Raw genomic sequence first — 12,745 nt, forward strand, 5'->3', positions numbered from 1 at the left:
CATAATGCCAAAAAATTGAATATTAGATTGGATATAGTAAAGTCCCAATGTATGGCTATGAATCTGATACAAGAGAGTCCCAAACATAGGCTAAATATGAATGTTGGGCTGATGTAGAAATCTTCTCTTGTATATCATGAGTTGTACGATCATGGGAAGTGAATAGATGGAATACGCTTACCAGCAGAAGTGGATTCGGATGCCGGTGACACCGAATCAAACAGGCTCTGAGATCCTTAATGGACGATGGTTGGACGATGGTTGGTCCTGGAAACCCCGGATCTCGAGGGGGATCTATCCTCTATGGTCCACGTCATGACTGTCCATTCAGAAGCCCAAGGGGGAATTCTCCGCCACAAACAAGTCTCCAGAGCATGGATGGTTCCCAAAAAGATAGAACGCCAATAGTGCAGATCAAATGACGTATTTTATTGGATATAACCAATAATCAACAAACGATATAAAAACGTGATCATGTGTAAAACAATCAAATCAAGTGTAGGAAAGAGTAAGGCTCACCCGACGCGTTTCGTCCACATGGACTTCAACAGGGGCATCAAACTCCTCTCCTACACTGTACAAATTTATATAAAAACTATGCCAATCATATGGCCAATCAAATGCCAGCAATAAAGTCATGTGACAAATCTACTCCTGATAGGCCAAAGAGGAACCAGCTGACTGCTTGGGACTGTCCAATGAGGCCACCCACCAATGGGGAAGGAACGTATCCCTTGACCAATGGGGAATTAATAAGAATAAAAATAATAACAATCAAGATGATAGGGAGAGAACCCAAATGATCATGATTTCCGCAGTGCTGTAATCATCTGTGCCCACTCAGAGAGTTCTACAATGCATCAGTACATTTGTCATGAAAGCATATACATAATGCCTAAATGCAGATTGTAAATGTTGGTATCCCGGGAAACATTATGCAGGTTATTAATGAAAGCCCCCTGTGGGTCACATGACCGCATCATTCCTAGCATGGCCAATCGTATTGCATACTGCACGATCTTTCTTATTGGATCTGTGCAGTAAACAGGAAGAACAACAGGGAAATGATCACGTGACATGTCTGCTGACATAGTCACATGATCTCGAGAGATGAATCCCGTCTCAATCACTAGAAGCCTGAGAGTCATGTGGCAACAAAGGAAGTCACCTGCTCTCCTGTGACCAATAGAACAGTCCTATATCTCCCACTCGTCCGGACTGTAAGCAGGGAAGGTAATTCCATCCACCACAGCCCGGAAGTGTGGGTCACATGACCGCATCATTCCTAGCATGGCCAATCGTATTGCATACTGCACGATCCTTCTTATTGGATCTGTGCAGTAAACAGGAAGAACCACAGGGAAATGATCACGTGACATGTCTGCTGACATAGTCACATGATCTCGAGAGACAAATCACGTCTCAATCACTAGAAGCCTGAGAGTCATGTGGCAACAAAGGAAGTTACATGCTCTCCTGTGGCCAATAGAACAGTCTTATATCTCCCACTCGTCCGAACTGTAAGCAGGGAAGGTAATTCCATCCACTACAGCCCGGAAGTGACGGATATAGCGGCGGGGACAACCGAAAAGACAGAAGAGAGAAAAAATCTCTCTATCTCCTGGTGTCATGCTCCGAAGAGCTGCTCCATGTTAAATGTAAATGGCTGAACAGTATGTTGAACAATAAGGATGAGAAGTGTATGTGCCTCCACTAACATGTGCAGATATATATATACGTGTGCCGTAATAAAATAATAAATGATATGTTAAATTTAGGATATGTAGCAATATAAAAATGTGAGTGCATAATGTGTAAGACTATTTAGTCAGCAAATGTAAATGTGCAATAAACAAAGCTCAAAAGCAGCAGACAGGGAAAATAGCATCCTCCCCACTGCATAAATAAGTGAGGATGGAATTGAATAAAATTCTGAAATTAAGTGTGGGAGCTTGAATCCCCAAATGCGCTAGAAAGAAGGAGAAAATTTCCCCTCGTGCATGGTCACTATCCCATAGGGACATGACTAAAAAATAATAATAATGTGAGAAAGTGAAAATATAAAAATAAAAAATAATATGGAAATGTGTGTCCATCCAGTAATATTTAAATCTATGGACCTATAATCTGAAAAAATTATGATGAAAATGTGCAGTGTGAATAGCAGGGCTGTGTTTTGGCCTAGGCCGACAAGGCCTAGGCCGACAAGGCCTAGGCCTAGGGTGGCACTTTGCGGGGGGTGGCAAAAAGGGCCGCCCCCCGCATGAGAGAAAGCCCCCCCACCCGTCTTGCTGTTTCCCTGCTCCCGCTGCCGCCTCCCGCACACATGCAGCCCACGGCGGCCGGCTTTCTGTAGCGGCGCCACTGTGTATGGGCATGCTTGTCAGAGGGTGGAGGCGTGTATCTCACGCCCCCTTACTCTGACAAGCACGCCCATACACCACGGCGCCGCTACAGAAAGCCTGCCGCCGTGGGCTGCATGTGTGCGGGAGGCGGCAGCGGGAGCAGGGAAACAGCAAGACGGGTGGGGGGGCTTTCTCTCATGCGGGGGGGTGGCGTGTGTCACTCGCGCCCCCATAACCAACAGGTGACAGGTGGAGCCTTAAGCTCCGCCTACCCTCCCCTGCACTGCTTTGCTGCAGTGAATCTTCTCCTCGGCCCTGGGGCTGTGACGTCAGGAGAGAGAGGAGCACGAGGGAAACCCCCAGGACAGCAGGTACAATGCTTTAATAAAGTATATCAGTGTTATGGGCACTGGCAGCATTTGATGGGCACTAGCAGAATTTGATGGGCACAGTGGCAGCATTTGATGGACACTAGCAGAATTTGATGGGCACAGTGGCAGCATTTGATGGCACAATGGCTATGTTTTATGGCACAATGGCTGCATTTGATGGCGCGGTGGCTGCATTTGATGGGCACAGTGGCTGCGTTTGATGGGCACAGTGGCTGCGTTTGAGGGCACAGTGGCTACGTTTGATGGCACAATGGCTACGTTTGATGGGGCACAGTGGCTGCGTTTGATGGGGCACAGTGGCTGCGTTTGATGGGGCACAGTGGCTGCATTTGATGGGCACAGTGGCTGCATTTGATGGGCACAGTGGCTGCATTTGATGGGCACAGTGGCTGCAATTGATGGGCACAGTGGCTGCAATTGATGGGCACAGTGGCTGCGTTTGATAGCACGGTGGCTGCGTTTGATAGCACGGTGGCTGCGTTTGATGGCGCGGTGGCTGCGTTTGATGGGCACGGTGGCTGCATTTGATGGGCACGGTGGCTGCATTTGATGGGCACGGTGGCTGCATTTGATGGCACGGTGGCTGCGTTGATGGGGCACAGTGGCTGCGTTTGATGGGGCACAGTGGCTGCGTTTGATGGGTACAGTGGCTGCGTTTGATGGGCACAGTGACTGCGTTTGATAGCACAGTGGCTGCGTTTGAGGGCACAGTGGCTGCGTTTGAGGGCACAGTGGCTGCGTTTGAGGGCACAGTGGCTGCATTTGATGGGCACAGTGACTGTGTTTGATGGGCACAGTGAGACCCCCCCCCCGTGATAGCATTAAAACTCAGCAGCTAAAAATACTGTAGCTGCTGACTTTTAATATTAGGACACTTACCTGTCCAGGGATTCAGCGATGTCGACACCTCAGCCGATTTTCGGATTGGCTCTCGGGTTTTGCCACTATCATTCATGGTAAGGGAAACCGACCAGTTCCCTACTGCACATGTGTGAAGCGCGTTGCACTTTCTGAATGGCCCAGTGGAGGAAGGAGGAGGGGGGGGCAAACTTCAGAGGGGACAGCGCAGTCTCCCAGAAGTGGGGAAGGGTACCTGTAAAAAAACAGGTACCCGTTCCCCCCTGAAAGGTGCCAAATGAGCCTAAAGAGGAAGGGGTGTTGTTTACAGATGATAGGGTGGGTCTTAAACAGGAAGGGGTGTGGCCTCGGAAGGATGGGGTGGTTCGTATTTAAATTAGGGGGGTGCATGCGTTTAGTCAGGCCTAGGGCAGCACAAAACCTAAATACACCACTGGTGAATAGGTGAATGTAAGTGAATACAACTAAAACTTGACAGAACATTATGGATAAATAAAGGGAACTGGACTGCCGTGAGAATAGTATTAAAGACCAATAAGATAAATATTAACCCCTTACAGAACAATCAGGCTTGGTTAATGAAGGAATTAATATCCCATTCTACGTTTAACCCATGGGGCGAATAAGTGCGTAATTCAAATATCCAATATGTTTCGAGTCTTGAGACTCCTCGCACACGTGATTCGCCCCTCCAGTTAGCAACAAATTTATCAATTATGAGAAATCGGGTTCCAGTAGGATCCTGATTGTGGTGTGTGGAATAATGTCTAGGCACCGTGTGGTTGGTCTTGCCTGCTTGTATATTAGTGAGATGTTCTCCTACTCAAACTGAAAAGGTTCTTTTAGTACGACCCACGTACTGTTTTTTACAGGTGCAAGTTAGAAGATACACTATGTATTCTGTGGCACACGTAGTAAAGTGCTTCATGGAGTAAGTGCATTGAGTGACTGTTGATTGAAAAGTATCAGTTTTACGTCTCCCATTGGTGTTAAAAAAACAGACTCTGCATTTCCTACAAGGAAAAAACCTTTGCAGTCATGAAAAAAAGGGGTCTTTTTGGGGGGATCTATGATGTTAGGGGCAATTTGTTCTTGGATGGATCTTGCTCCTATAAATGTGACTCCTGCATGTTCTGGAAGTGCTGGGCCTAATGCCCCGTACACACGGTCGGACATTGATCAGACATTCCGACAACAAAATCCTAGGATTTTTTCCAATGGATGTTGGCTCAAACTTGTCTTGCATACACACGGTCACACAAAGTTGTCGGAAAATACGATCATTCTGAACGCGGTAACATAAAACACGTACATCGGGACTATAAGCGGGGCAGTAACCAATAGCTTTCATCTCTTTATTTATTCTGAGCATGCGTGGCACTTTGTGCGTCGGATTTGTGTACACACGATCGGTAATTCCAACAACGGATTTTGTTGTCGGAAAATTTTATAGCCTGCTCTCAAACTTTGTGTGTCGGAAAATCCGATGGAAAATGTGTGATGCAGCCTACACACGATCGGATTTTCTGACAACAAGGTCCTATCACACATTTTAAGTCGGAAAATCTGACCGTGTGTACGGGGCATGAGAGTGCATCATTCCGAAGAATGCCCCAATGTTTTTTGACAATGTTTTGAATTTGCCTAGCTTGTACAGAATAGGTTGTAAAGAACGACCACTTAAATTTATCATCTTTGGTCTTCCTTGAATTAGTGACCAGCAGGGATCGTCTATCTATAGAACCCACCCTTTGTATTTCTGCCTCCAACTCTGTATATGTGTAACCCTTTTCAATGAATCTGTTTTTAAGGGTCTGGTCTTGAATGAAGTAATCTGCCTCATTGGTACAGTTGCGTCGCAGCCGAAGAAATTGGCTGCGAGGTACTGATTTTAGCCACTGTGAGTGGTGGCAACTGTCCAATGGGATATACCCATTACGGTCAGTGGGTTTGAAGAGTGTTCGAAGCTCCAACCGATTATTATGAACCTTAATCTCTAAATCAAGGAAATGTATAGACGTGAGACTGGCTTCATAGGTTAATTTAATACCTTGACTATTGCAATTCAAATGAGCCATGAATTCATGTAATGAGGAAAGATCGCCTTTCCATAGGAGGAGGATGTCGTCTATGTAACGGGCCCAGAGAGCCACTTCTGGCCTCCTGGGTGAATAGACGACATCCTCCTCCCATTTGGCCATGAAAAGGTTGGCTAGACTGGGGGCAAACTTGGCCCCCCATGGCCACACCTCTAGTTTGTAAGTAAAAATTATCTTGAAACCAAAAATAATTATGGGCCATTGCAAATTTGAGAAGGTCCATAATGAAATTACGTTGTAAAGCTTGTAAAGAAACATTTTGGGATAAGTAGTATTCAACTGCGGCAAATCCAAGTTCATGAGGAATGCATGTATATAAGGCCCAGACATCCACTGTAACTAAAATCATACCTTCTTGATAAGTGGTAGATTCTAATAGTCTAATGGTATCACCTGTGTCTTTGATGAAAGATGGTATACAGCGGACCAAGGGTTGTAAGTGATAGTCAATGTATTGACCTATTCTTGATGTGACCGAGTCAATCCCGCTGACAATGGGTATGCCAGGGGGATTGACTGGGTCTTTATGTAATTTAGGCAAATAATATATCGCAGGAATGCGAGGGGCCAGAGGAATAAGATAGTCGCTTTCCTTTTTATTTAAGATGTTCAAGGCGGAACCTTCTTTGATCAACAAAGATAGGGCCTTTTTGTATGTTGCAGTAGGATCCATATGAATACGTTGGTATGTAGTAGAATCGTCAAGAATTTTATGCATCTCACAGATATATTTAGTCTTGTCTAAGACCACTATGGCTCCCCCTTTATCCGCGGGGCGGATAATCAAATCTTTACGTTACCATAGTGATCTTAGGCCTTTTTTGAGGTTCTGATCAATATATGTTTTTCTAACAGGTAACGCTTCTAGATCTGATAAAACTAAGTTACGAAAAACTGCAATGGATGGTGCTATGGCTCCTGGGGCTTTAAATAGTGAAGGGTTGGAAAGACCCGTATGGATATATTGGTCCGAACGGCGTGATTGATCATTGGGCACCTGAAAAAGAAAGTATCTTTGGATACTCAGATTCCGGACGAACTTCTGAACATCAATAAATGTATTACATTTATTGAGGGACCTGGGAGGGACAAATTTAAGACCTTTGTTAAGGACCTGTTCCTCTTCTGTTGTCAATTATGCGGTGCTTAAATTGAATATGCCGGTAGTAGTTAGACTCTTTTTCTTTTGGGTCCGCCTCCCCCCTCTGGTGCCTCTCCTCGCTCTGGACTTTTCGGATGTTGATTTGTACCTCTGGGAAAATCCGAGCGATGGGAAGGCCCTGGGTGACTGTAGTTGTAATTAAAGGGCGATCTATTGAAAGGGTCCTCTTCTCTATGTGTGTATCCATAGGAATTGTAGGGAGTAGTCCTGACATTTCTGTCTTGTAAAGGTTGAAACCTATTATAGGTCTCAATTGGTGTCCTAGGAATATGTTCATACACAGGACGACTGGGTCCATAGTTGTCTCTGTGGTCTCCCCAACCGCGTGGAGGTCTCCCACGTCCACCATGTGAATGTGAACGGTTGGGAGGTCCACTGTGTTGACCTCTTTGTGTGTTTCTAGCTCCTCTGCCTCTTTGGTTAGATGGATGTTGAGGGGGATAATTCTTATATGTATTGTAGTTTTCATATCGCGGAGACCCTGGAGGGCCCTCGCGATATGGTATGTGTGACTGAGAGGTAGTGATATTTCCTAGGTGGATAAGGTTCATATTGGGAAAGTTCCCTAACAGGCCCTGGTGTTTTAAGAGCTGGAAGTTCCATCCCAGAACCATCATGGCCAGATGTGGCCTGAGTGTCCACAATCTTCTGCCATTTGAAAACAGAATTGGTTTTATAATCTGTTAGATCACGGTTGTATTTCTTTTGTTTTTTAAATTTCTGATCTTTTTCTTCCTTTTCTAAATGACTCCTCAAATTGCCAGAAAGAGATGTGTAATCTGGAGTGGACTTGAGTGGAGTTAACCTGTCCTTCAAATCCTTAATTTCTCTGTCTATCAGAGAAAGTCTCACTGTCTTTTTATCTATAAGGAACCCCAGAAGTTTAATCCCAATATCGTTAAAATATTTAAACCAGGGTTCCAAGTCCGTGTCTCTTTGTTGGGGAAAGATATCCCAACGAAGACCCCCTAGGTACCATTTGTTCTTTGATATAATGTTCCAAGAACGCTATATCCCATTGGAGGTGAATTTCCGAGGTCATCAAATTCTTAAGCCTAAGAAACATGCCTCCAATTTCTGTATCTGGATTGAGTCCAGTGAAAACCCCATCCGTGTTAACAGATCTGGTGGTTCTATATTCAACCACATCCATGTTTGTACAAAAATGGGTCTATGCTGCTGTGAAACCAAAAAGGTCCAAATATCTCAAAGAAAATATAAATAACACTGCGCTAACCCAATGTGAACAGCAGCTACATAAAATATGACCAATATTGTAAACAGAAGTAAAAGTGAAATGCAGCGCTAAAAATGATAACAAATGGTAAAAGGCACATCAGACATGGTGACCATTACCAATATATACATAGCTGAAACACCTGGGCCCGTTGGCTCTCTGGGCCCGTTACATAGACGACATCCTCCTTCTATGGAAAGGCGATCTTTCCTCATTACATGAATTCATGGCTCATTTGAATTGCAATAGTTGAGGTATTAAATTAACCTATGAAGCCAGTCTCACGTCTATACATTTCCTTGATTTAGAGATTAAGGTTAATAATAATCGGTTGGAGCTTCGAACAATCTTCAAACCCACTGACCGTAATGGGTATATCCCATTGGACAGTTGCCACCACTCACAGTGGCTAAAATCAGTACCTCGCAGCCAATTTCTTCAGCTGCGACGCAACTGTACCAATGAGGCAGATTACTTCACTCAAGTCCAGACCCTTAAAAACAGATTAATTGAAAAGGGTTACACATATACAGAGTTGGAGGCAGAAATACAAAGGGTGGGTTCTATAGATAGACGATCCCTGCTGGTCACTAATTCAAGGAAGACCAAAGATGATAAATTTAAGTGGTCGTTCTTTACAACCTATTCTGTACAAGCTAGGTAAATTCAAAAAATTGTCAAAAAACATTGGGGCATTCTTCGGAATGATGCACTCTTAGGCCCAGCACTTCCAGAACATGCGGGAGTCACATTTAGAGGAGCCAGATCCATCCAAGGACAAATTGCCCCTAACATCATGGATCCCCCCAGAAAGACCCATTTTTTCAGGACTGCAAAGGTTTTTTTCCTTGTAGGAAATGCAGAGTCTGTTTTTTTAACACCAATGGGAGACGTAAAACTGATACTTTTCAATCAACAGTCACTCAATGCACTTACTCCATGAAGCACTTTACTACGTGTGCCACAGAATACATAGTGTATCTTCTAAATTGTACCTGTAAAAAACAGTACGTGGGTCGTACTAAAAGAACCTTTTCAGTTTGAGTAGGAGAACATCTCACTAACATACAAGCAGGCAAGACCAACCACACGGTGCCTAGACATTATTCCACACACCACAATCAGGATCCTACTGGAACCCGATTTCTCATAATTGATAAATTTGTTGCTAAATGGAGGGGCGAATCACGTGTGCGAGGAGTCTCAAGACTCGAAACATATTGGATATTTGAATTACGCACTTATTTGCCCCATGGGTTAAACGTAGAATGGGATATTAATTCCTTCATTAACCAAGCCTGATTGTTCTGCAAGGGGTTAATATTTATCTTATTGGTCTTTAATACTATTCTCACGGCAGTCCAGTTCCCTTTATTTATCCATAATGTTCTGTCAAGTTTTAGTTGTATTCACTTACATTCACCTATTCACACTGCACATTTTCATCATAATTTTTTCAGATTATAGGTCCATAGATTTAAATATTACTGGATGGACACACATTTCCATATTATTTTTTATTTTTATATTTTCACTTTCTCACATTATTATTATTTTTTAGTCATGTCCCTATGGGATAGTGACCATGCACGAGGGGAAATTTTCTCCTTCTTTCTAGCGCATTTGGGGATTCAAGCCCCCACACTTAATTTCAGAATTTTATTCAATTCCATCCTCGCTTATTTATGCAGTGGGGAGGATGCTATTTTCCCTGTCTGCTGCTTTTCAGCTTTGTTTATTGCACATTTACATTTGCTGACTAAATAGTCTTACACATTATGCACTCACATTTTTATATTGCTACATATCCTAAATTTAACATATCATTTATTATTTTATTACGGCACACCTATATATATATCTGCACATGTTAGTGGAGGCACATACACTTCTCATCCTTATTGTTCAACATATTGTTCAGCCATTTACATTTAACATGGAGCAGCTCTTCGGAGCATGACACCAGGAGATAGAGAGATTTTTTCTCTCTTCTGTCTTTTCGGTTGTCCCCACCGCTATATCTGTCACTTCTGGGCTGTAGTGGATGGAATTACCTTCCCTGCTTACAGTTCAGACGAGTGGGAGATATAAGACTGTTCTATTGGCCACAGGAGAGCATGTGACTTCCTTTGTTGCCACATGACTCTCAGGCTTCTAGTGATTGAGACGGGATTCGTCTCTCGAGATCATATGTGACTATGTCAGCAGACATGTCACGTGATCATTTCCCTGTGGTTCTTCCTGTTTACTGCACAGATCCAATAAGAAGGATCGTGCAGTATGCACTACGATTGGCCATGCTAGGAATGATGCGGTCATGTGACCCACAGGGGGCTTTCATTAATAACCTGCATAATGTTTCCCGGGATACCCACATTTACAATCTGGATTTAGGCATTATGTATATGCTTTTATGACAAATGTACTGATGCATTGTAGAACTCTCTGAGTGGGCACAGATGATTACAGCACTGCGGAAATCATGATTATTTGGGTTCTCTCCCTATCATCTTCATTTTTATTATTTTTATTCTTATTAATTCCCCATTGGTCAAGGGATACGTTCCTTCCCCATTGGTGGGTGGCCTCATTGGACAGTACCAGGCAGTCAGCTGATTCCTCTTTGGCCTATCAGGAGTTGATTTGTCACATGACTCCATTGCTGGCGTTTGATTGGCATAGTTTTTATATAAATTTGTACAGTGTAGGAGAGGCGTTTGATGCCCCTGTTGAAGTCCATGTGGATGAAACGCGTCGGGTGAGCCTTACTCTTTCCTAACCTTGATTTGATTGTTTTACACGTGATCGCGTTTTTATATCGTTTGTTGATTATTGGTTATATCCAATAAAATACGTCATTTGATCTGCACTATTGGCGTTCTATCTTTTTGGGAACCATCCATGCTCTGGAGACTTGTTTGTGGCGGAGAATTCCCCCTTGGGCTTCTGAACGGACAGTCGTGACGTGGACCATAGAGGATAGATCCCCCTCGAGATCCGGGGTTTCCAGGACCAACCATCGTCCATTAAGGATCTCAGAGCCTGTTTGATTCGGTGTCACCGGCATCCGAATCCACTCCTGCTGGTAAGCGTATTCCATCTATTCACTTCCCATGATCGTACAACTCATGATATACAAGAGAAGATTTCTACATCGGTCCAACATTCATATTTAGCCTATGTTTGGGACTCTCTTGTATCAGATTCATAGCCATACATTGGGACTTTACTATATCCCGTCTAATATTCAATTTTTTGGTATTATGCTTGATGTGTTTCAGCTATGTATATATTGGTAATGGTCACCATGTCTGATGTGCCTTTTACCATTTGTTATCATTTTTAGCACTGCATTTCACTTTTACTTCTGTTTACAATATTGGTCATATTTATGTAGCTGCTGTTCACATTGGGTTAGCGCAGTGTTATTTATATTCTCTTTGAGATATTGGCAAGAAGCCCCCGCAAAATCCCATTGTTGAAAAAACTACGTGCTGAAGAAGATACAATTTTCCATAGAACATATTGAGTGGCCTATAGAAATGGCACAACATTTTGTGGGCTAATGAAAGCAAGATTGTTCTTTTTGGGTCTAGGGGTCGCAGACCATTTGTCAGACGACCCCCAAACACTTAATTCAGCCACAGTACAATGTGAAGACAGTGAAGCATGGGGGCGCAAGCATCAGGATAAGGGGATGTATCTTACACTATGGTGTTGGGCTTATTTATCGCATTCCAGGGATCATGGATAGGTTTGAATACATCTAAATAGTTGAAAAGATTATGTTGCCTTATGCCGAAGAGAAAATGCCTTTGAAATGGGTGTTTCAACAAGACAACGACCCCAAACACACCAGTAAGTGAGCAGCATCTTGGTTACAGACCATCAAGATTAATGTTATGGAGTGACAAACCCAATCCTGTGTGACATCAAAAATGTTATTTCTGAGGTAAAACCAAGAGATGCAGAGAAATTATGGAATGTAGTGCAATCATCCTGGGCAGGGGCGTATCATGAAATCAGTGGGCCCATGTGAAAGATAAAAGGGGGCCCTAGTCATTATTTAAAAAAAAAAAACATGCGGCGTGCTATGTGTGCTGCGACAAAATGTGGGTGTGGCTTAAATTGCGCTACATATCGGGCGTGGCTTAAATGGGGTGTGGTTTATTAGAGTCTTAGATGAGTGTAAGGAGGTGGCTAGTATGTGCAGGAGAGGAGTGCGGAGTGTATAGAGGTGGGTAGAGTGTGTAGGTGAGGAGTGCAGAGTATACAGCGGTGGGTAGTATGTGCAGGATGGTGTCAGTAGGGCAGTGCAGGGTGTCAGTAGTTTTTATTTTTTTACCATTTTTATTTTTTACAATTTATTTTTGCATTTTTTTTCACAATGATTAAGGGGGGGGGGGGATTAGTGGACAGTGTCAGTAGTTTATTTATTTTTATTTTTTTGTCTATTATTTTTTACTATTTAGTTTTTTTAATTATTTTTTCCAAATCATTTTTTTAATATTTTATTTTACAGTGCCTCTGGAAACAGGGGTGATGGGTGGTGTGGGGCAGTGGACAGTGTCAGTAGGACAATGAATGGTGCCAGTAGTTTTTTATTTGTATGTATTTATTTAAAAAGAAAAAAATCACAATGCTTTTTTTTT

Source organism: Aquarana catesbeiana, linkage group LG03 (assembly GCF_042186555.1).
Source record: "Aquarana catesbeiana isolate 2022-GZ linkage group LG03, ASM4218655v1, whole genome shotgun sequence".
In the NCBI taxonomy this organism is placed as follows: Eukaryota; Metazoa; Chordata; class Amphibia; order Anura; family Ranidae; genus Aquarana; species Aquarana catesbeiana.